The sequence below is a fragment of the Coturnix japonica genome, chromosome 8, assembly GCF_054131305.1.
Source record: "Coturnix japonica strain WE chromosome 8, WE-NBRP24, whole genome shotgun sequence".
NCBI lineage: Eukaryota > Metazoa > Chordata > Aves > Galliformes > Phasianidae > Coturnix > Coturnix japonica.
In genome coordinates this window covers 14,037,871-14,060,450 of record NC_140670.1, presented here as the reverse complement: position 1 = coordinate 14,060,450, position 22,580 = coordinate 14,037,871, and the positions used below count along the sequence as shown (strand labels likewise).

Here is a 22,580-nt window from a genome sequence, read left to right as displayed (position 1 = left end):
GGACTTTGTAGGGGATTTAGAGCCATCCCATTTCTGCTCATGACCTATTTGTGCTGATTGCTGACAGCTGTAAGGCATTTCAGAAAGAGTAGTGAAAGAGTTGAAAATTGCTGAAAAAGTGGCTGAGTTTGTTGAGTTTACATTCACTCTGGGAATGAAATGAGAGTAACCTAAACTCTGAACTCAAGAGTAAAGTGTTTTGAAGGCAGAAAAATTAGCAGCAGCTTAAGTGTAAGCAAAAGTGCATCTTATAGACACTTGTACTTGGTTTCAGTGAGAAGAGTTAATGGGGGTTGAATGTGAAGTTTCTGTTGCTTTTGTGTGGTTTGCTGGTCTTTCTGGGCTGTCTGTGAATTACGATTGCTAGTTGGTGGAATCATACATTTCTGGTAACTGGCTGTGAAAGAAATGATGCGGTGAGCTGATGTGGGGACACTGAAAATAAATTAATTGAAAAGAGCTCAGTGGTGACTGCTGTGCCCATGGATGAGGGGAGTGGATGGGGTGTTTAGGGAGAGCTTCGGTGAAAATGTGCTTCTGATGCTATCTCTGATGTGTGCGAAGCCACACTCAGTGTATTCCAGCTCCTGGTTCTTTTCTTTCACCCGTGCTCCTGCCATTACTCTGTATAATCCAGCAAGGTCTGAGCAGTTAAGGAAAAGTTACCTTTGACTTAGGGAACTCTTTGTATGTCAGAAGTGGTTGGTATTCCTCAATTTTTGTTGTTACTACCATGTTCCAGAGACCAGAGGTCTGGTGTCTTGGACAGTTGTTCAGGTGTTCCCTACCAGTACCCTCCATGTGATCCCTTGGCTTCTTCTACCTATATGTGAGAATTCTTTTTGATCATCTAAGGCACAAGTTCTTAGCAGATGGAATTTTTATAGCCTTTGCTGCCTGGGACCTTTACAGCAAGGCAAAGCATCAGTTTTCCCAGGGCAGAATAGAAGGCTTATTATGCTTTCAACATTTGATAGAGTATGACTCTCTTCTTAGACATTCAACCCTTTTCTGAACTTCTGCTATCAATTCAGCAGCGTCAATAATGTAGTTTTTTGAAATTCAGCAGGCATGTAGCATGTGTTTGGACAGCCAGATGGAGTGTCTGGGCTGCAGCCTTTGTGGCTGCTCAGGATGGTCCCATTTCTGATTACCACCATCTTTGCCACCTCTTGTCTTGCCCATGTGCCCATTCATACCAGCTAGCATTCAGCTGTCATTTCTGATCACGTACCTCCTTAGGGTTCCCTGACCCTTCTGTCAGGAACTTCATCTTCCTTTCAAAACATGTTTTATTACTAGCATAAGAAGACAGTGAATAGATTTTAAGGATAACATGACGTGCAGACGCACTTCTGTGAAACTCCTACAGTGATTACTAACAACCAGTTGTGTCCGTTTGGCAACCACATTGAACAGCATCAGCTTCTGTGGAGCAACTTCAGTGGAAAGTTGGCACTGCACTGACTGGTGTGGGTGCCTAATCTGTTTAGGGAAATGAGCATTTTCCCTCCGTGGGACCTTGTGATACCAGCAGTCAAGTATGGGTAGGACTTGGAATAAACAATTTGTCTTTGGTTGACCTGCCATGCAAGATCTTGTCAGAGAACAACGCAAAGAGCACAAATCAGGTCCTCTGCAGCATCAGAAAATGTTCTGACCAACTGAAAGAGAGACAGTTTAAAAATAATGGGCTTATTCCCAGTAAAGAAACTTAGTCCATGTTTTTATGATTAGAAGTAGATTCTCATTTCTGCAATAGTCTTTTATGTTAAAATATTGCTTAAATTGATAGGTGTTTTTAAACTGTTATTCACCTTGTTGATTCATGGTGGTTTCTCCCCTTATTTGGTATGTTCTTAATAACAGGAATAAGCAGTAACAAATGACATAGAGAAAGTAAAAGATAACCAACTAACAAAGGCCCTTGTCTTTCTTGCATACAGGCTTCTCTGTTTCGCTGAAGGGTGATCTTGTTTGCATCATATCTGCAAAACCAAATTTCCAAAACAAAACCACTGTATTTACAAATACATTATGCTACCTATAAACCCTAGCTTGTAGGCTAAACACCCCAGAGTAGAAATGCTTGTTGCACATGTGTGTCAGATTTTGGTCAATAATGAACTCTGGGGTGATGCATCATCATCTTTATCTCAAACTTTTCCACACTGGTGCTATTTTCTGACAGGAATTTCCCTCATGTCTTGACCAGCTGAAGATGGTTAGTAACATCTGTGCTATTACAAGGCAAAGGCTTTTTTAATCAACTTAAAGAAATTCTATAGAATTTAGAGGATTTAATAATTTATTTAAATATGAGAAATTTCCTTTTCTTTGTTTACATCTTCTAATAACATTGTCTTATAACTGCTGTAATTATTGTGTGAGAAAATCTTCATGAATGAGAAGTCATGGGTTTGTGTTGTGCCTGTTCTCACCAGGCACAAGTAGGAATATTGTAATAGGAAATCTCAAGACAATTTTTCTGGTGTTATGTTTTTCTGCACTTGAGGCACTTCACCTGTGCTTCACGCACTGCTGACTCACTTGAAGGTTGCAACGGTGGTCTCTCATCAATCATTAGAACAAACAAGATTATCTTTTTTTAAGTTAGTGAAAACATTTAATCTTCTTCAGCAATCTCTTAACTTCAGAGGCTGTGTTGCTTTGAGATAATGCATTGCAAAGAATTCAGGGCAATTTCTAAAATGTAGCCATTATAAAATATTTAGAAATTATATCTCAGTTCAAGGTGCTGAACAAGCAGCAGAGGTGAAATACAATTAGGAAAGGAATGTTAACTCTGTAAGTGTGTAGCTATTAAGTGGGTGCAGGTGTATGTGTGTTCAGCTCTGTATCACTGTGCATGCTGTCCTGGGGTTTTGTTACACATGAGCAGTGCTGCTCAGCTGGGTTCTTGTCGGGGCTGCCCCAGCTCCTGTCTCTGCCTTCCTTTCCTGTCTCCATTTAAAGTGGGACTTCATCTGTCCTAGAAGTGATTAAAACAGTGGAAATGTGTTTGCTGCTAAGTGGAGTGTACCTCTACTGTACTGCTGTCATTGCTGTACAGAGCCAGCAACAATAGAGGTAGACTGAGTGTTGTGTTTAGCCATGGGAGCACGGGGGGGGGGGGAGATGTGGACATGGGCAAAAGCAGACCCCCCTCTGCCTGTCCTTCATCACGTTTTCTAGCTGCAAAGCTCCAACTTGGAGAAATACCCACTTGACCTGCCTGCCTCCTGATTCATGTGTGACTGAGACTTAAATCTAGTTATCTCATTCTTTTTAACAAGCAAATGTTACATGTAATTAAATTTTGGGTGGAAGGCCTGGATCCTGACTGTTGAAATCATCAGTTGAGATGGAATTGATGTCAGTGGCAGGAAGAAGCCCCTTTCTACCTGCAAGTAGCCAAGGTAGGCTGACAAGCATCCCCTTCCCATGAGGGTGCTGGGTGGTGACTGGAAGCATCTTGCTGCACATGCTGCTGCTCAGGCCTCCTCTGGTGGCTGAGAACACACAGATTTTTAGCCATTGCCTCAGCTGTGCCTGTCCTTCACATCTTCCACATCTCACTTGCTTGGGTCTCCTGCTCTGTCTTTCTACTTTACCATTTATTTTCTCCCATTTTGCATTCCCTCCTCCAAGCTGCATGTTCACACAAGAGAAGGAAAAGTTAAAGCTATTGTGAAATTTGAGAGCAGCTTAGTGCTTGATGTCATAGAAAGTTCCTTAAGTGCTTCCTCCTGTCTATTTTTTTATCTGTGTTGTGTAAGTAGATGGTGTATCCTACTGCAAAAGTAGTAAGAAATGTCTTTCATCACCCATTCTTCAAGGCGAATGATGAGACTTTTAGCCTGTGAATAACAAAGTTGTGTCAATTATTTCCAGATATATTCTGAAGGTGAGTTTTAATGAGTTAGCATGTTGCAATAGTTTTATTTGGAGAAAATGCATTTATTTCGAAACAGTGACCTTTTGTTTTCCTGGTGCATTCTCTGAGAAACAGTTTTTAAGCACCAGGTTTAGCTACTCCATAGTATGACCTTGGTTGCAAGCTGAAATCAGACTGAAACTCAAATTTGAGATGTGTTTAATCGTTATCTAAAATTGTGTGGTACTTTGTTTGCTACCCGGAGTCAGTTGTTCATGAAATTCTTCATCTTCTATAACTGGATTCCACTTCCAGTCTTTCACTGAGAATGTGTATAAATGCATATGTTGGCCTCTATCTCTGTATATTTGTAAATGGAGAGTCAGGATGCAAAACTGTAAACTGGAAGAATGCTAACATATTTGCAGAAGTCTGCTTAATGTTTCATTATGTGAAAGCATTTCTTTTTATTTTTTTTAATTTTAAATCTTTTGGTTCCATTCCAAAGTGTTATTTTCTCTTCTACTCTGTGTGTACATGTAACACATAATACTGTAACCCAAAGTTTAGCTGCTTTGTTTCTTTTTACTTCATAACCTTTTATAAGGCTTTGCAAATTAAATTCGGTAATTGAAACAGACAAGTTTCTTTAACACAAATTATAGCCTATCTTAGAATGCATGATCTGTTTCATAGCCATTACTGTGACTAAGTGGGTTGTGTGGCAGGAGACTCAAGACTCTGGCTTAATAAATCATTGCCCGCTTGGTCAGTTTTCGGCATGAAAGAACAAAAGCATAATATAATTTCTGGTTCAAGTAGAGGATTATCAAGAAAGATTTGTGAGTTGTGTGCAACCCCCTAACCTTCTGGGAAAGAAGGCATTCTAAGACTCACTTATCTTCCCATGAATAAATAATACAGTCTTGCCAATTAAAAATCCTTTATTGATGACATGCAGATTTATTTTGTGCCATACCTAGAATGCAAGTATCACAACACAATGTTAAATTCAATTGTGTAGATCTCCCAGTGGGAAGCAAAAAATGTGTAAAAGAGCCCCTGCTTGCTTAGAGAATGTGGGGGTGGGGCAGAGGGAACTGTGCACAACTTCAGGCTAACCATGCTACAGACTGCAAAACCATCTCATGGAGAAAACAAACGTCCAACTTACACAAATTACAATAGAAGTCCAGCTTAGTGATTTAGAGTTTCGAAAATACAAAAGGTATGGTAATATGAAATGGGAATCTCTTCAGAGGTTAGCATCTTGAATGCATGCAGATGAATGAGGATGTTTTAATTGTAGATCGAATGAAGTTTAACTTATTCAAATGGTCCTCTATGTCTCCACTTCTAATTGTACCATATGGCATCACCTAATAAGAGCCAAGTGCAGATGCCAGCTATATCACAGTATGATATATTATAAAGCAATCAAATTTGAAGTGAAGATTTATGATGGAACTCTTCTTTGTTAAAATCAAGCAAACAAAAAAGCCATGTGATCTATTACAGTGACTGAACAGACCTCTATTTAAAGCTCCCGTTCCAAGAACTTGTCCTTCAGCACATGTCCTGCATCCCTAGAAGTCTCAAAGGGGGTTAGGAGCCAAGAGAAGGATGCCAGAGGTGAGACATACCTTTATGTGGTTGCCAGCATACTTTGCTCAGTAAGGACAAACTGACTGAGGGGCTACTCCCTGCTGGTATGCAGCTGATGAAGCTGGAGTGCCTGTTTCTTCTCATACACCTTAAGTACATTTGGGAATCCCATTTTGGATGGTTCTCCAATTCTTTCTCCTCTCCCCCCACACCCATGGCTATACATTATGGAGGTGGAAGAGAACTTAAGTTTTTATCCCTGCATAGCCCATGCTACATCATTGTTGGTGTTGCTGGCACTGGGCTTGATCACATGTGACTGGGAAAAGCTTTAAGGAGACAATCCCAAAGACACAAAGTGCTGGAGGATCCTCTGCATTCTTTCATTTTCCTATGGGTAGAAGAACATGCTTCTGGGAAGCTAGGATAACTTGAACATTAAATTGGGTGCCAGTAAGATTCTGTATGTTTATATCATCATTAAATATGAATAAATCAATCAATAAGGCAGTATATTCTCTACATTGCCTTCTCATTATTTCCATCCAGAACTCACAGCAGCTTCTTAGAAGCTGCAAAACTGTCATTCATTTCCCTGCTTTGTTATAGAACAGGTGGTGGAATTCAGGTTGTTTACTTTAGTTTTGTTATGAAGCAAAAAATCAGCATATCTTTCTGCTTTTTTATTTATTTATTTTTAGGATCTCCAAATGATTTCTGAAACCTTTAGGAATACCACAAATAACAGCAAAGCATTTGCTGTTGTTCCTCTGGTTAGAGAGGAAGGCACTGTAATTAATGCTGATTTGTTCAAGTTTGCCTAAAACTTAAAGTAGCTTAATAGCAGTCTTGAATTAAGGAATAGCTACATGGAAACGTTTGATTTTTTTCCAATGAGTAAGTTTGAGTAATCTATTCTGTATCTGTAAGAATTTAGGAAAGTTACTTTTATATTATTAGAAACAACTTCTAATTTAACGTTGAAGCAAAAAGCAGAGGCTGAGCTATATCCCCCTGGGACAGCAGGAGGACATCAGCATCCATCTGCAAACAGAAGGATTCAAACAGTGATTTCTGCTGTTGCCAGTTAGAGAAGTTTTAGAAAAACAGTCACCAGGAATAATCTGCAGGTGAAGAAATCACAACACATGTGCGTTCTGACTGTCATTTGACCTATGTACAAGCATGTAAATCTCCCATTATTCCCAAACTGAGTAATCCGTAGATAAAACCAAAGCCATCAAGCGGAAGTAATAGTCAGAACTATGTAGCACTGACAGTATGCAGAGCTCGCTGCTCTCCTCTGGCCTTTGTTGCACTGCTTGCTGAGCGAGAGCTGAAATAAAACAGTTGTACGAGAGTGTGTGAATCTTCAAGTACAACAGAATGATCTGTCCAGACTAAAAATACAAGAAAAGATGAAACAGGAGGAAGATTAGGGTTGATGTACAGGGCCTGAGACAAAGCAGTGACAACACGGAGATCTCCTGCTGAAGAGAAGGTATGGGTTTGATCAGATGGGTCAAGCTCTGAGCTGAAGGATTCCTAGTTCTTCCTTGCATCTGTCTTCAGAGACCAGCATATTCGCAGAGCTATTTTGTTACAAAAGTGAAGAAGTGCCCTGGCAAACTTATGCCATACGTGACAAGAAGCAGATCCTCCCAAGTGGAACAGAGCATGTATTTTCCTTTCAGATTTACCCAAAAAGAATTTTCATTGTTCCTAATAATTTAATCCAGGTTCCTGCCTCTCTGTGTATGTTGTGTACCGAGAAGTTCAATGTATAAACTCATTTGTCTACTTTCTTTTACTGTTAAAGAGTTTTAGGGAAATAACTGAAGGTGGTTAACCATAATTAATGTGTTTTGGTCTGCCTTCTTCAGCTGTCCTCTTGAGGCAAATTGTCATGATGATACCTCTGATGCTTCAAAAGGTTCCCTTTGGAGGAGAGAGTCTACTGTGGAGTTTCAGTTGTCTGATCTCTCCAGGCTCCTTATACAGTCAGTGAAGAGAAAATCATTTTTCTTGAGAGTTTTAAGAAATTCGGAGCATCTAAATGAGCCTCTCTTCTAAATCAGCCTCTCAGGCAATTGGTCTCTTCCAATGACTATAGGCAGCATATTAAATTTGTGTTGAGAAAAACAAAGCACAAACCCAGTACTACTTCCCCTGTGAAATTTTTGCAGATTCAATGCAACTTTTATGTTTGTTCCTGTGTAAGTTGATTAACCTGCATCTTTCTATCCCTAGCTGGGGAATATCTCTGGGAAGAAGAGTAAGTAGTCCCAAAAACACCCCAGGAAGTTCAGGTTAAAGGACAGTTGCATCAGACCTGAGCTGTATCTAGCAATCCTGTTGAAGGCGCTAGCTCACTAAGAGTAAAAGCTTCAAGATGTGTCCTTAAGTAAGTGGAGAGCACTATTAGTTTTGTTATTTTTAACAGGAAGGGAGCTGCCAGATTCATGTTAGCAGATTCTGGTTAAATATCTCAGAGCTGATTTTCGAGGCAACTGGAGCAGACGTCCAAGTGTCACTGCAATCATGCAGCCTCCCAGACTATAACCAGTGCACAGTAGGCTGAGCTGTGGTTTGTGGTTCTTTCACCAGACTCCTGGATGTGCAGCTGGAGGGGGTTCAGGCAACTTGTGGCTATTGTGGGACCCTGGCTCCCCATGCAGCCTCCTATGCCGCACATGTTTCAGCTGTCTGAATGCTGAATCCAGCCAGGAAAACAGTCTGTGTCTGCAAAACCTGTCTAACGAGCATTGTTCTGACGGACTTTCTTCTCCTTTCCAGTTGATTTCCAGCATCTCTGGTAAAGTCATTTTCTTCTCATCACCCTCATGCTGTCACTTACACCCACATCCTAATTGGAGCAGCTTCCTATCATCCACCACATCACCCTTAGCACCAGAGTGATCTTCCATCTCTGCTCTCAACCCTTTCCAGCCAGCCTTTTCCCCATGTGTTGCTCTGTCCTCTCACGCTAAATCTCCCATCTGCATTCTTAGCTTAAAAGTTTCTACTCTTTTGCCGTGGAACTTGAAACAGCCTCATGTAACTCTTTAAGATCCACTCAATAAATTCTGAAAGAGGAGAGGCTATTTAGACTTCTTAGCAAAGAGAATGCAAGATATGATCTCTATGTTTTGAATTAGTTTGGAAAGTTTTTACAGACAATGCTGAATGTTTCAGCTGACACTCATTCATGAACATCTAATTGTACTCAAAACTCAAGTTTTTGCCTATGTCTCCTATTTTCCTGCCATTTACAACCAGCTGGCAAGCACTGAAATCAACAGTGCTTGATTTTTCAGAGTAAAATTTGTGTCTAAATTTAAAGTGATGTATAAAAGTGTATAAAAGCAAATATTATACAAACTTTGTTCTCACGCAAAGAGAACAAGGCAATGGCATTTAAAAAGTATAATAGATCAGCCATTGGATTTTTGCTGGAATACTTCCCATTTCTCTTCAAATGCCTTTTACTTTCACACTTGATCACCAATCCTCTCTCTATAAACCACAGAACTAGAATGTGTAAATTAACTGTGGCATTCTCACTGGTGGAACAGAAAAGGTGATGGGATCTTTGAATTAATGTAAATTGTTTGAGAACTCTTTGTGAGATTTGTTAAGATTTTCTTTTTTAAGGAAACTTTCCCACTCTCTGATCTGGTTTTGGTCAGTATCTTAGTCATGGGTAAGTTTGTTTTATTTTCTTTAAACAGATGTTTTATCTGTCACATATAATGCCAGTCAGATTAGGTAATTCTAGGTGATCTTGTCAGTTTGTTCTGTGTAAGTCTTTACAGGACAGGCAACCTTTACTGAAACAGTTCAGGAAATTCATTTGTCTTCTGTTCGCTGTCATATTTTGCTGTCACAGAAAATCATTTCTCACAATACCATATGTGCTAGAAACTTTATTCTGCTCTATGCTATATCACATTTATTTTATGGTGACTGATACTTGTTTTTTTGTGTTTTAGATCAAGAGGTGCGCTTCTGTAATGGGTTCTGACAGTATTTATCAAATCCACAGCTCTTGCCGTGCTGCATACATAGAAATGAAGGTAAATGCTGTTGGTGTGCAGGCTGAGGCCAGACATTACCATTTTATACAGGTTTTGCAACAGCAGTTTGTTCATTTTAGAAAAGGTTGTCTGTAAAGTGTGAAAGAAGTAGATCATCTGTATCTATTATGCAGGATAAGCTAAATTCTATGAAATGTCTGTTAAGAGAGAGATCACCTGCAGTTTTCATTAACTTGAACTGCCCATAGATGTCTAAGGACAGGACTTGACACGCTTCCTATAGAAATGACATGAAGATTCTTCGTATTACCTTTCACGGTGCATCAAATACATGTTTAAGTCCTAGAAAGTGGCATTCAGCCAGTGCAGGCTCTTACACAGGCTTTAATCTGATGGGGTGACTTCTATGTGAAGCGTTTACAGATTACATGATTCAGTGTTAAAAGCTGAAGAACCAGAGTCTAAGGAGAGATATGTTTTTAGCTGATACTTCAAATAGTGTAGTTGTCTCTATATCTTGTGTCAGTTCATCACCAGGGCACTTCATCACCTTCAAATCAAACTTTTAAGAAAACCTCGATTCCTGAGAACTGCTCAAGGCACAGGCAGGACATGGATAATAGCTGGGATCACTGCTTTAATTATGCTATTGCAACAATAATTAATGATAATTACTTGGAAAAAAAAATGTTAGTTTTAACATAGTTTCTATTCTTGATTTTTAATGCTTATACTGGATGAGTTCTGTGCCCTTGAGATGAGTGTGTTTTGCTTTGGTACAAAACACTGTCCTGTGGCAGCACCTGAGCAGGTCAGCAGGGTCAGCATCATTGTGCCTCCTGCTACATCTGCTTTCCACAGGCTTTCATGTCCTCGCATTCCATTCTGTCCTTTGGGTCCCTTTGCACCCTCATCTGCCAGGTGCCACAGGAACAGCTGATTTATAAATGCCCTGCAGGAATGAACTGCTGCAGAACAGCAGTCAGGCAGATGGGTTTTGATGATTTTGCAGCCCCTGTACAGGGCAGCAGCCTGCCCTTCTTCCTCCTTGCTTCTCAGGCTGTCGTTTCCCCCACATGGCTGCAAGAGAAATTCCCATGAAGTGACCTGCAGATAAGTGCTAGAGCAAGCTAAGTATACTAAGCACTCCTCTGACTTAAGAAGTCCTTTGAAATGTAGTGTGCTAGAAGTTGGGTGAATATACAATAGACTACTGATTTATATTTGTGTGCGTGCGCTTGTGTGCCCATGCTTCTCTCGTGGTTCTGCTCTTCCACAGCCATAAGCAGTTGCCCCCTGTGAAGCAAGCAGTTGCCTTGTGAGCTCAGCCAGGCCCTGGCTGATGTCACAGCTGTTCTCCTGTCTTTGTGTCTTATAGCAAGGGCTGTGGTCAAGCCACACTGAGCATTTCTCAGAAGAGGAACAAAGAGGAAAAGGGATCAAGTTCTGTGACAAAACCTGTTGAGACCTGGTGTTTTAACAGATCTTTTCCTGGGTTTGATTTTGTTTTGTTTTCATTCACTGGTTTAGTGTCCTGTAAGCATGCAAGCTTGCAGAAGTGGCTCAGGAAGCCATATTTTTTGTTCTTTTCTCCAGACGTGACCCATTTCTGTCTAGGATGATCATTCAATTCTTCATCAGAGCATGCTTCAGCATTTGGCTGAAGTATATGTCAAACAGAACTGATTCCTTAAAGCCAAGAATAATTTCAAGAATTTATACATATGCAAGGAGCCTTTCTGCCTGGTCTGCTCAGCCCTAGCAATTTGATTACCTTTTCAAGCCCCTCTTTGCAAGAAGAAAGATCAGTTTTTCTTTTCCACTGTTCCTTCAAAAGTAATATTCTTTGCAGCGTGAAAAGCTGTCATGTATAAAGAAGGGCCCATGTACATGCCATCAATACTGGGTGGGTTCCTGCCAGGGAGAAGATGATGTTAAGACTTGTTGCAGACAGAGGACCTGAACACATTTTTCTTTTAAGAGGAAGGATTCAAACAATTTACATTAAAAGACCCGATCCAGCCATCCATGCTGGCAAACAGCAATTTTATTCCACACTTTGGGAACACAAGTATCATGTTAGCAAACTGACCACAACTCTAGTAAAATAGCAAGTGTTACAGATTACAGGAGATCTTGTGATAGGTATTGCTTAACAACGATACATGTTTGGGTCACAGACTTGGTGACATGATTCCTGCTGGGATGAATAGGTAACATCTGACTGGGTAACACAGAGTGTGCAAAGCAACTAACTCTTCCACTGCTGTCTGGCAACACCTGTTGTAAAGGGAGGAATGCAGAAAAATAAAGCAATATTAAAGGTGAGAAATTTAACTTCTTGGAATTTGTAGAACGGTAAAGATTGTTCTTCAAAAACTTCTCTAGATGGAATTTCTGCGCTTGTTCATCTGCTGAATATACATATATGCCAAAGTAAAGAGTCAGCGTTGTGTCAAAATGTTGACTTTTTTGTTTGTGATTTAATGTTGCATTTTGTGTTACAGTGTATAAATGTGGATGTTTTGATGTTATAGAAAAGAAGTTAGTTTTTTGTGTGGTGGCTTTACTGCTGCTAGCGCTTTGAGTTCCTTTTCAAATTAATAAGCCAGGCCTGCTCATATTGCCCTTATATCACAAGGTAATATCTTTACAATAGAAAGATATGTTTGTGGCAAACGTTTTTATATAATGCTTTTTTTTTTTTTTCCTTTTTTTTCCTTTGGTGTGAAAATGGTTTTTCAGAATGTGTTAGTTTTTCAACTTCAAATAAGCATGTATTATGTTACTTTATTATGCAGAAATCCTATGGACGTTAAGAACAAATATGCTTAGTCCTTCTTTGGACACTTATATAAGGATCTAATCACAAGCCAAGAAAGGCATGTTGTGCAAGTCTGCAGTGAGTTCTGGAGATGAATATGGTCCAAGTGCTGTTTGAGTCTGCCTCTGACATAGGGCAGATGTGTACGTGTTTGTTCTTAAGAAAATAAGCAAGTAATATAAAATACGCTTGACCTCTGCACTGATTTGTGTTGGTTCTTTTAAAGAAAGAACTCTTGAGGTAGCTCTTGCCAGAGAAGTAATGATAGCTTTTTTAAACAAATTTGCACATTTTCTTTTCAGATCAAGTGTGAAGTTACGAGGTCCATCATCTCTTTTAATATTCATAATGTAAATATATAGGACATGTGGCAGGCATCTTTGGTATCCTCTGCTTTTGGGGATTTTACAGGGCTGAGATACTTCTGTAGATTGTTAGAGATTTTTGAGAAAAATGGTTTCACTCATAACTCAGGAATAGGCCCAATATGTCTGTCAAGATAGAAAGCAAAATGAGCTTAGCTGGAATCTGAACACTCTTCCTCTCCCCTCTTTGCTGGGCAGCTGCTGAAGAATGGTTTTGGTTGACTGAAATGTTGTTAAGAAATTCTCAACTGGACATAGGGCATTGCCCTCACTAGCCTACAAAACTGCAGCCATGATTCTGAAATGGCAAACTGGCCATTTCTTTGGTTCACACAGGTCAAAAACTGCCAATAAGGGGTTTCAGGCTTTGTAAATCACAAGATGGAAATGGTAAACCCAACAGTGTCTGTGTGCTATGTAAAATCACAGAAGTTACGCTTTATATCTGAAATTTGTAATTTTATTTGTAATTTTTAACTGCAGCTCTCAGTCCTGATTCAGTCCCTGATTCCCTTCAGCATGCAAGCTGTGCTTAGTTCCAAAATGTGAGTGGCTCATGGGCTACCATTTACCTGCTGGCCATCAAGTCTCATCAGGAGCTGTTTTTCACTCAAAGGGAGCAAATAACATCAGATCTGCTGTTTCATCTTCTTTCCATCATGAGGAATGGATAGCCTTTGGCAGAGAGTCCTCCAGGACTCTACAGGAGGATTTCTAGCACAGCCCCTGGAACAGGATCCTTCAGTGTTGCCCTTGTTGTGGATGTTCTGGGGAAGAGTAAATAGAGACATTTTTTTTCCCTGTCATGGGAGCTTGCTGATGTCTTTCTGCTGGAAGAATGTTGATGCTGTTTGGTAGATCTCCTTGAAAATGCTGGTCTGAACACCCTGAGTACCTGGACCAATTTTAGAATGCAGTCTGGACTTCTGTGGTATTCTGTCAAGGTGTTTGGTAAGTTTAGTATTTAATCTATTTCCTACTTTGTGTTGATTTCTTTATTTGATCTTGTTTTGCGATCTTTCACCACAGGAAAAATCATTCACGTGACTAAAACAGTATTATGTCTCTAAAAGTTGCCTATTTTTATTGCTACATGCAGACATTCCAGGCACAGTTATCATCCCTGATACAGAATGCCAACAGAGAGCTTTTCAAATAGTCCAATGTTTGGATTGGTAAGAAATGGATGGGGTCATTGTGTGATCTTATGTGGTTTAAGTGACAAACAATGGAGATTCTCAAGAAGAAAAAAACATTTGTCTGCATTCCAGCCCTGACAACGCATACAGTTCATTTATATTAATGTTTTCAAAATTGAATGTACCAAAAGTGCTGCTTGGCATTGAGATTATTGACCAGTTCTAGGCTTGCTTGTATCTAAACTCACCCAGAATCACAGGTTACATGTTCATGCACCTGTTCACTGCATTCACACTAATAGGCTTTCTCAGAACACAAATTCAAGATGGGACCTAAAATGTAGACTGTTGGGTTAGAAGGGAAAGAATATGTCATTTTTCTAGAATGTGCTGGAAAAGTTTGCAGCTCTTCTTCATTTCTAAAGAAATGGGATTCCAAGTCCAACCTTCATCAAGGCTGTGAGTTTCAAACAGAAACTAATAAAGTCAAGTTCTAAATTGCAAAGAGGAGTTGGAAGAGACTCTCTTCAGGGTGCTGGTTGTAAGCACATGACTATGAGCAGACAATGCTGCAAATGTTAGAATGCAAGATTTCTGCAAGATAAGGTCTGTCCTGCTGGGTGCTTTCATACTTGTTTCTTTCCAGCATAAATGGGGAAACTTTACTCTTTTCAGCTGTGACTTTACCTTTTAACACCACAAGTTCAATAGGATGCAAGTGATCCGGATATAAATGACAGTCAGAATTGCTGTGTGCAAGCAGAGGGTTTCTACCATCGAGTGAATACAGAGATAAACGTGTAGTTACTGTTTTAATTATTCACACTCCAGGAGCTTTGCCTATTGTGTTCTCAAGATGAGAAGTGCGCAAGATGCAGCACTCTAAAGAAATTCCATTAAGTGACCTCTTACCAAAAGCATGGCTGAGGGAAAATTGTAATTTTCTTACTCAAATCACGTCAGCACTTTGCCAGTTACATTCTTGAATGCTTTTCAGGTCTTTTTTTGCCCACAAATGCTAAACATAAACCCGTCTACGGGATGACTCACAGCATTAGTCCATGTCAAACCTTTTTCTGAAAAGGCTGTGCTGGAGCCATTTGATGTTTGCTAGTGCTCCAAAAGCCTGAGGGCAGCGCTCAAGTCAGCTGGGTTTGTGCTGCCAGGGATAAGTGAGCTGGCACTTGGGCTGCTTGCCAGTACAACTGTGATTTCAGTCATAAAATCACATCCCAATTTATAAGGAAATTATATTTCACTCACCAAATTTACAGAGCAGATCATATTGTGGTCAGTATACCCCATGCAGGTACCCCATGGCCAAATTTTGTTGAGCCTAGTTCAGAAGTTCCCTTTCACTTTGGTTCATCCTTTCATCCTAGTTGGAATATTTATGAAAAGAGATGTTTGTATTTGTGTGACAATCAACTTTGTTACAAATAGGGCATAAATACCAATTATTTCCAGGACAAGTTATCACCTAAGGGAAGAACACTTGTCTGTTTTCCCTCTTTTCTCCTCCTTATCCTCTGCAGCCTCAGCCCTTGGTTTTCTGCTTTGTGCAGGAAAGTTCCTCAAAGACATAAGGAAGTGGAAAAACTAAAAGGTTCAGGAAAGAAACTGTTTCTGGACAGCACATCCAGAGATGCTGGTTCTCAAAACATTGAAGTCTGTGTTAAAGCCAGAACTTTGCAGAGTGAGGTTTTTCCTTTTTCACCTGGCTTACACAGCTCCTTTCTGCTGTCACAGATCATTGCTTCAAAGAAGCTCTGAAGTTCAGAACCACTCTTTGAAGACAAGAGTTTGGGGTCCAAAGACTGGATTTCCAGTGAGAATGTTAAAAGAAGTAGTGAGCAATCTGAATAACAAGTCTGTGTAGGTTCTTTTAATCTTAGATAGCTCTGAAGGGATTAGTAGGGCTTCTATTTTTTGAGGAAGCTATAGTGCTGTACATGCAGTTGGCCATCCACACTCCAGAGGACTGTGAAATAGGTCTCAACATTATTTATTTATTTATTTATTTATTTATTTCCAGAATGTTTGAAGTTTCATTAGGGAGTTAAGGCAGACACTTTCAGGGATGCTATTTAGGAGTGCAGTTGAGGGGAGATGGGACTTCTAGAACCCATAGATTTGAGCTCAGCAAGTGGCTTTTACTTAAGAAAGATTAAAATCTTCTCTGTGGAGGAGAAAAAGGAAAATATTTTTTTTTTTTTTTTTCCCCACTCCTCCCAGTTCCTGTTTAAAATTGAGGGAGAATAAAAATGGATCACTAGAATATAGCCGTATACATATACTGGAAACAATTGCATAACTGGTGTCTATTGCCTGGTGGTTGTACCAGCATCCATAGTGGCCATTGGCATGTGTATTTTACTGTTATTTCATTTGTGCAGTCCACCTATCTTTTATGGATATCAGGCTGCAATATTTGCTCTTTACACTTTTTCAGATGAAAAGAAAAATACTGTAGGAATGGAAGAGGAGCAGACAGCAAGAGCTCACCTTCAAGCCAGGAATCCACTCGGCACTGGAATGGAATCAGAGGACATGAGAGGACACTGAAGAATATGGGAATGCTAGGAAGAGGGTAAAATTGCAACTGGCATTGCTCAGCTGGAGTAGCTACCATCTGCTTGAAGCTACATTCATTCTTTTGAAGCTACATTAGGTCTCTGCATACAACGTCAGTAAAGGCAGCACAACCTAGTCAGTTAAATCCTTCCTTGGATTAGGTTTCTATACATTTTCCTTGGTGATATTGAAAAAATCCTAAGAGAAAGCTCACAGACCTATTATTGCACTGGCACAAGGCATGGTTATAATATTTCAGTGCTTCCAAAGTCAGCCTCATCTCTGAAAATGAGTTACTGCATATGTTCGTGACTAAAGAGCACCTCTGTAAGCACCCAAAGTCCTGTGCAAGATGCATAGAATAAAAAAGTCACGATAAGCCTCCCTTTTCAGTTAGGGAGACTTAGTTCTGTTGGGAACCAGAACTCTACAACCTGTACAGAAAGTTACTGAAGTTATTTTGAAAATGGTACAGTTACTAAGTACATAAGGTCCTCGGGGTAAATTTGGTTCTGATATATTATGATACATTTTGCTTTTTGTCTGTTTTCCTTATGCTCTTTAAAGTGAAGCTGTTTCTGAGGTCATCAAAATTGGAAAGCAGGATTTCCCAATAAAATATCTGTTTTATAAGCATCATATGTGTCAGTGTCCTTGTGTCCGTTCACAGATGCATTTTGCACCTTGTATTTTCCTGTTTAAAAATAGGTAAGTGCAAGCCATTAGTGGTGCACAAGGAAGCTCTGCTATGCAGCTAACCAGCTAGCTTGGTGCAGCATAAGGTGTGGGAAAGAAGTGAATGTGGCTTGTAGTGACTGATTGAAGGGGGCAAGGAAGGAGCATGGCAAACAATGAATGCATGCTGTGTGGAGTGTGCTTAGTCCTGAAAAGTAAGAGAGTGAAATGCTGCTGAAATATTGATAGGGAGGATAGACTCTGGAATGATTGACGACATGTGTGTGTGTCTTGGCAAGTTTAATTGGATTTGTTGGGGTAGAAGGTGGAAGAATGTGGTGCGTTTCCTTTTATAGGTTTCTTTCTTTCAGACTTCTTTTCTCTCCTGCAGAATTGTTGTTCGATGCATATCCTTTTCATTGTCTGAAGAGAAAACCACGTGTCTGTTCCTCTCAATGTTGAGGAAGCTGCATAGAGGATGAAAAGAGATGTAAAACAAGTTTCATTACATTTTATTTACTACTTGTCTTCACTTTCACTAGGTGTGAATACTCACCGAAGAGTGATAATTTGGAGGGGGAAAAGAATATATAATTGAATAGTGGCTAAGTGAATCTCAGTGTTATGATGCCAATCATAGTAGGAAATCTGTGCTGAATATTTATTATCTGTGTGCTCTACTCTAGCACTGATACACTTCTATTTTTTCTTGGCTTATCCTTAGTCAGGAGTAAGTCAGGATTTTCCCTGGTATCAAGGCCAGAAAGCATAAAAACTTTGGATTTCTGATTCCTGCAAAAACTTTCTGTTTATGATAAATCTAACTTCTTGCATCAGCTGTTTGTTTGATGCTTGCATTGAATTTACTGTTGAGGAGAAGTGCCAGTGTAGGGACTGCATGGATGGCATCTGTAGAGGCTTTATGCACTTTTTTTGGTTTCTGTTCAGGTTTCATCACTCTAAGAGCTGATTCTGAAGATGACAGCTTCCAAGATGTCTGAAAAAGAGAACATCAAACTCTGCTCTTGGGCTCATTGGGAGAGAATTCTGAGCTCTGCAGAGGTGAGTAAAGAAACAGAGAATTGGGAAGAATTTTCTTTGTGTGGGAAAGATTGTGAACTGCTGATAGAGGACGCTGCTTCATCAAAGTGTAAACATTTTTATTTAATCCTGCTCTGAGTTCAGCAGGATTCACTAGCCAAAGACCTGGTAATCCTTTTCAAACATGCAACCTTTCCAGGTACTCAGGCACATAAATCAGAGCTGTTGGTGTTCCAACTATTTTCTCTTCCCTTCTTTTCACTCTACACCACCCCACAATCAAATTTAAGTCTGTGGAACTCAATGGGAAAGTTAGGTATAGAGATGGAGAGCTTTAATTAGATGTTCAGTCATCTCTGCGGAGATGAAGCCAAACACGTCTCTGGTAGCAGAATATTTCTGAAACAGTTTGTTTTCAAATAACAAGCTTAATGTAATAATGTTCTTATGCAACACTAAACTTAAGAATGTGTTTTCACTGAAATACAATGGAATCTAAGCTATCAGTAAGACACTTCATTTTCATTTAAGTAACAGCCAGTTTCATTGGAAGAAATATTTCGGAATTTTCTGCTCATACTTGGGGTTGGTTTTGGCATGAGATAAATACATCTTCTTGAGACTGATTAAAAGAATTCTGGGGTTAAAAAAAGGTATAGTGTAGGAGAGCATTAGTTGTTGTCTTATTTGTTTATATAGTTTGTTTTTATGAGTATGTGTGCTAAATCTAATTTTTGAGAAAATGTTATTGATGCAAAAAACCAAGGGTCATGTTTTCTGCTATGGTGTTGTACCTCCTTTCTTATGAAAAACCTGAATTGAAGGAAAAAAATAAATAAATCAGAGACATCATTAAGGAAGAATCAATTGATGCCCTTATAGTGTGACTAATGAACCAGCTTCCATTTACTGCTTGCTGTGAATTTGCTCCCTTTGCCCCAGATCTTAAGTACATGGTCAGTTCTCTTTATTCTTAGCACCCTCTGCTGTGGACATCTATAATAACATCTTATTTAATTAATCTCAATTTACAAGTTCTATATCCCTATTTCTACGAAAGGATCTACAAATGTAACACAGCTTGTACCAATGGAGCTGCATCTAGTTTGAAAAATGTGTTCTATTCCTTGAAGATAGCCTTTTCCAAGTGCTTAATAAAGACAAAATGTGCAGAATACAGATAAGGATATTTTAAAATATTATATGTAGGAAAGAGACCTACATCAAAATCTAGTCTGTGCAGAAGAGGGCTGTAAGTTATCAAACGTGCTTAAGACCAGGAATAATTTGGGATCTTGCACCAGGTAATAAAAATTAAAAGAAAAAAAAAAGTTTTTATTTGCTGCCATGTTTAGCTCTTCTAGAACATGCACTGATCAAACTACTTCTGTCTCTAGTGTCAGATTTTCTATGTGAATAGGAACATGTGTCTTAAAGTCAGTTTTGTTAGCTCACCTTTAGCCAGAGTGTCCTTCTTACAAGCACAGTCCATAGCAGGTTAAGTCCTCAATTGTGCTGATAGAACAGGGCCGGCATGTGACTCAGTACTTCAATAAAAATGTATATGTCAACATACCACTTCGAAAATGTCTATGAACACATCTTTCTATAAAGAGTATTTTGCAGAAATTTTCAAATTTGTGCAACTGTCTTTAAAGTCAGACTTTGTTACCTGCATCTTTCCAGAAGCCAGTTCCATTTTCAAGTCCCTCTGAGACAGGAGAGGATTTGCATTTCAGCAGAGATACAGCGTGTAAAACAAAAGAAGAAACCATTCCCACTAGGTGAGCTATGATTAATTCTTCCACAATTGTTTACTAACAGAAAAATCTCCTTTTCCTTCTTAGTGGAGCTTCTGAGGTTCTTACCAAAGATCCTCAAGTGTGAACTCCATTTCCAGTGATTCTTTCTTCTCTAACAAATCTTCATCTCATATTTAAACCCTTTCTCCAATGCTTGTCAGACTTGAAGTCTAACACAAGTGGCTGCAATTCTACAGAAAATAACAATTTCAGATACCATGTTGTTCACTGTGCTTTCAGTATCTTCCTGTAAATGCTTAAGTAATTGTTGTTAACCTTCTCTTCGTGTTTTCTGTTTTGTCTTTGAGAAAGCAGAATGTGTAATAGCAATAACCATATGAATCAGTCATTTTCCTTTTCACTCCTCCAACTCCATCTGCTGATCACTCATATGAGAGCTCTAACAGCAGAGCTGCTTCTGAGGATCACTGAAGATGTGGAACAGTGAGAGCCTTCTTGTCAAGCATCCAAGAGCAAATAGCAGAAGCAATGACATTTTGAATACATTAGTAATAATACTGTATTGATCTCAAAACTCTTTACAAACATTAACTAATTAAGCTTCCAAACACCGAAGTAAATTTGCAATGATAAAGCCTATTTAGCAGATGAAGAAGTAAATACAAAGAGCAAGTGAAGTGATCTGAGTCAAGTGGTAAGCGAAGATCAGAGGAAGATATCCTGATTTCTAATTGTTCTGCTTTTCATGTGATCTCACTGACAAAATTTTTGCAGGGAGACTTGCAGCCATTTCAAGTTAATTACGTTGAGTCTTTTTCTAATTAATCTGAGCACTTCTTAAAAGTAATGAATTTGTACAGAATCTTACAAAACAAATGCATTCTTTTAGTCTTTCAGGTCCAGCTGTGATTGACAAGGCACTATTTCTGAAAGCAGAGGGGACAGCTATTGCCATGTTCTGAGCCTTTGTGTTCTCGCTGTGTTTCTCTGGTGGTACTTGTTGATTAGAAAACTGCCTTGACCTGCAAAATGGAAATTCACGTGGCTTTGACACTGATGTCATGCATCTATCCCACCCTTCCAATGGAGAAATAAGGCCTTCTCAAGGGATTGGTCTGGTCCAGCAATCATAGCCAGTCTGTAGAGCCTGAGAGGCTGCTATAGGATGGAACGGCTTTAAGTCAGTAGAGCAGCCCTGGCTTAAAACCAGCGTAACAAGGTGGAGCATCAGGCACACAGTAAGTGAATCATGCAGAGCAGTGTTGACCCAAACAGAGGATGACAGTTTAGAACAGGTTCCTCTGAGACATTAAGTTATCCTTGGAAAGGCAGGTCTCAAAGCCAAGGTTTGTACTTTCTTAATGGGTTTCATTAGGAAGAAAGGAAAGGAACTGGAAAAAAGCATGTAGCTTAAAAGGGAACAACTTCATTGCAGTCAAAAATTTGTTCCATTTTTCATTAAAAGAAGCCAATCCTGCCTAGAAATTCATGTCCCTTCAAAGTTCAAGGAGGCCTATATTGTTGGCCTGCTCAGTCAGAACGCTCCAGCCACTTATTGTATGTGGATTGCACTCCAGGGACTGCCTGAAAAAATATGATTTAGTGAAAGCTTGTACCCAAAACACATCATTGGCCTCTGATCTCTGAACATTTAAATATTTCAAGCTTACAAGCGGACGCTGTCACGAGGATAGACCCTGATCCCTAGCTGATTCTAGAACATCTGTTGAGGCATTTACCAAGTTAATAGATTAGCTATGAGAATCAGGCAGGTGTTTTTCACCAAAGCCAGAAAACATCAAAATCAGATTGCCCTCCAAGTCTTTCAGCACAGGCAATCGAGTTAGAATGACTCATAGAGTCTAACAGATAATAAAACACACATAACATTTGCTTTAAGGTACAGGTGGGGATATTTTGTACTGTGCTTAGGAGAAAGAAAAACTAACTCTATTTGGGAATAGAGTAATTGAATACAGATGGGAGGAGGCAAATGAAAGAATTTAGCAAATATCTCAGTGGAATAGCTAATGGGAACGAGACAGAATAGGAAATTAAAAATTATTCGAAGCAGATGGACCATTCTTTGAGTTTTTTAAAATTTATTAGGGCTGCGAAAAAAATGTGTCTGTTTATTTTCCATGGCCATGAAATTAATGACTTGGTGAGTTGTGCTTGTGCAATTTTATGACTGCCATGTCATTTGTCATAATTTGGGTGCTGTTTGATATGGATTTATGAATATTTCCTCCCCCCAACATGATTTATGGGTGTTGGTCATATGTGAATTAGACTGTCACCTTTAGTATGAAAAAGTACAAATGACAGATTATATATATATAGAAAAAAAGCTACAACTGCGCTCAAGTCTGTAGTGCAGGAAAGGAGAGTTCACAATCCTCTCCTCTGCTTCTTAATTGGAAGTTTTTGTTTAGAGATGACAATTATATGTTTGAACTTGAGTCAAGCATATGGGAATACCAAGAGGGCTTGAATGTATCTGAACTCATCTGAACTTCACCTGTGAAACTCCGTTTGAGTCATCCTTTCCTTGTACTGTGCATTGAAAAATCAGTATGTACAGTATTTGCCAAAGGAACAACTGATTTACTGTATAGGAGCTAGCTGACCTGGCAGATTTGCTATCTTTCTTGCAGAGGAGGCTAATTCTAGGTGAAAC

General features: G+C 39.4%; 1 long non-coding RNA gene across 1 annotated transcript; it reads left to right on the top strand.

Annotated features, from left to right (window-relative positions):
* The first annotated feature begins 2,353 nt into the window (after window positions 1-2,353).
* On the top strand, window positions 2,354-17,057 carry LOC107315776 (uncharacterized). Its single transcript, XR_014948592.1, has 3 exons — window positions 2,354-9,558; window positions 13,192-13,659; window positions 16,300-17,057. It is a non-coding gene; the product is annotated as an uncharacterized LOC107315776 (long non-coding RNA).
* Window positions 17,058-22,580: the final 5,523 nt, after the last annotated feature.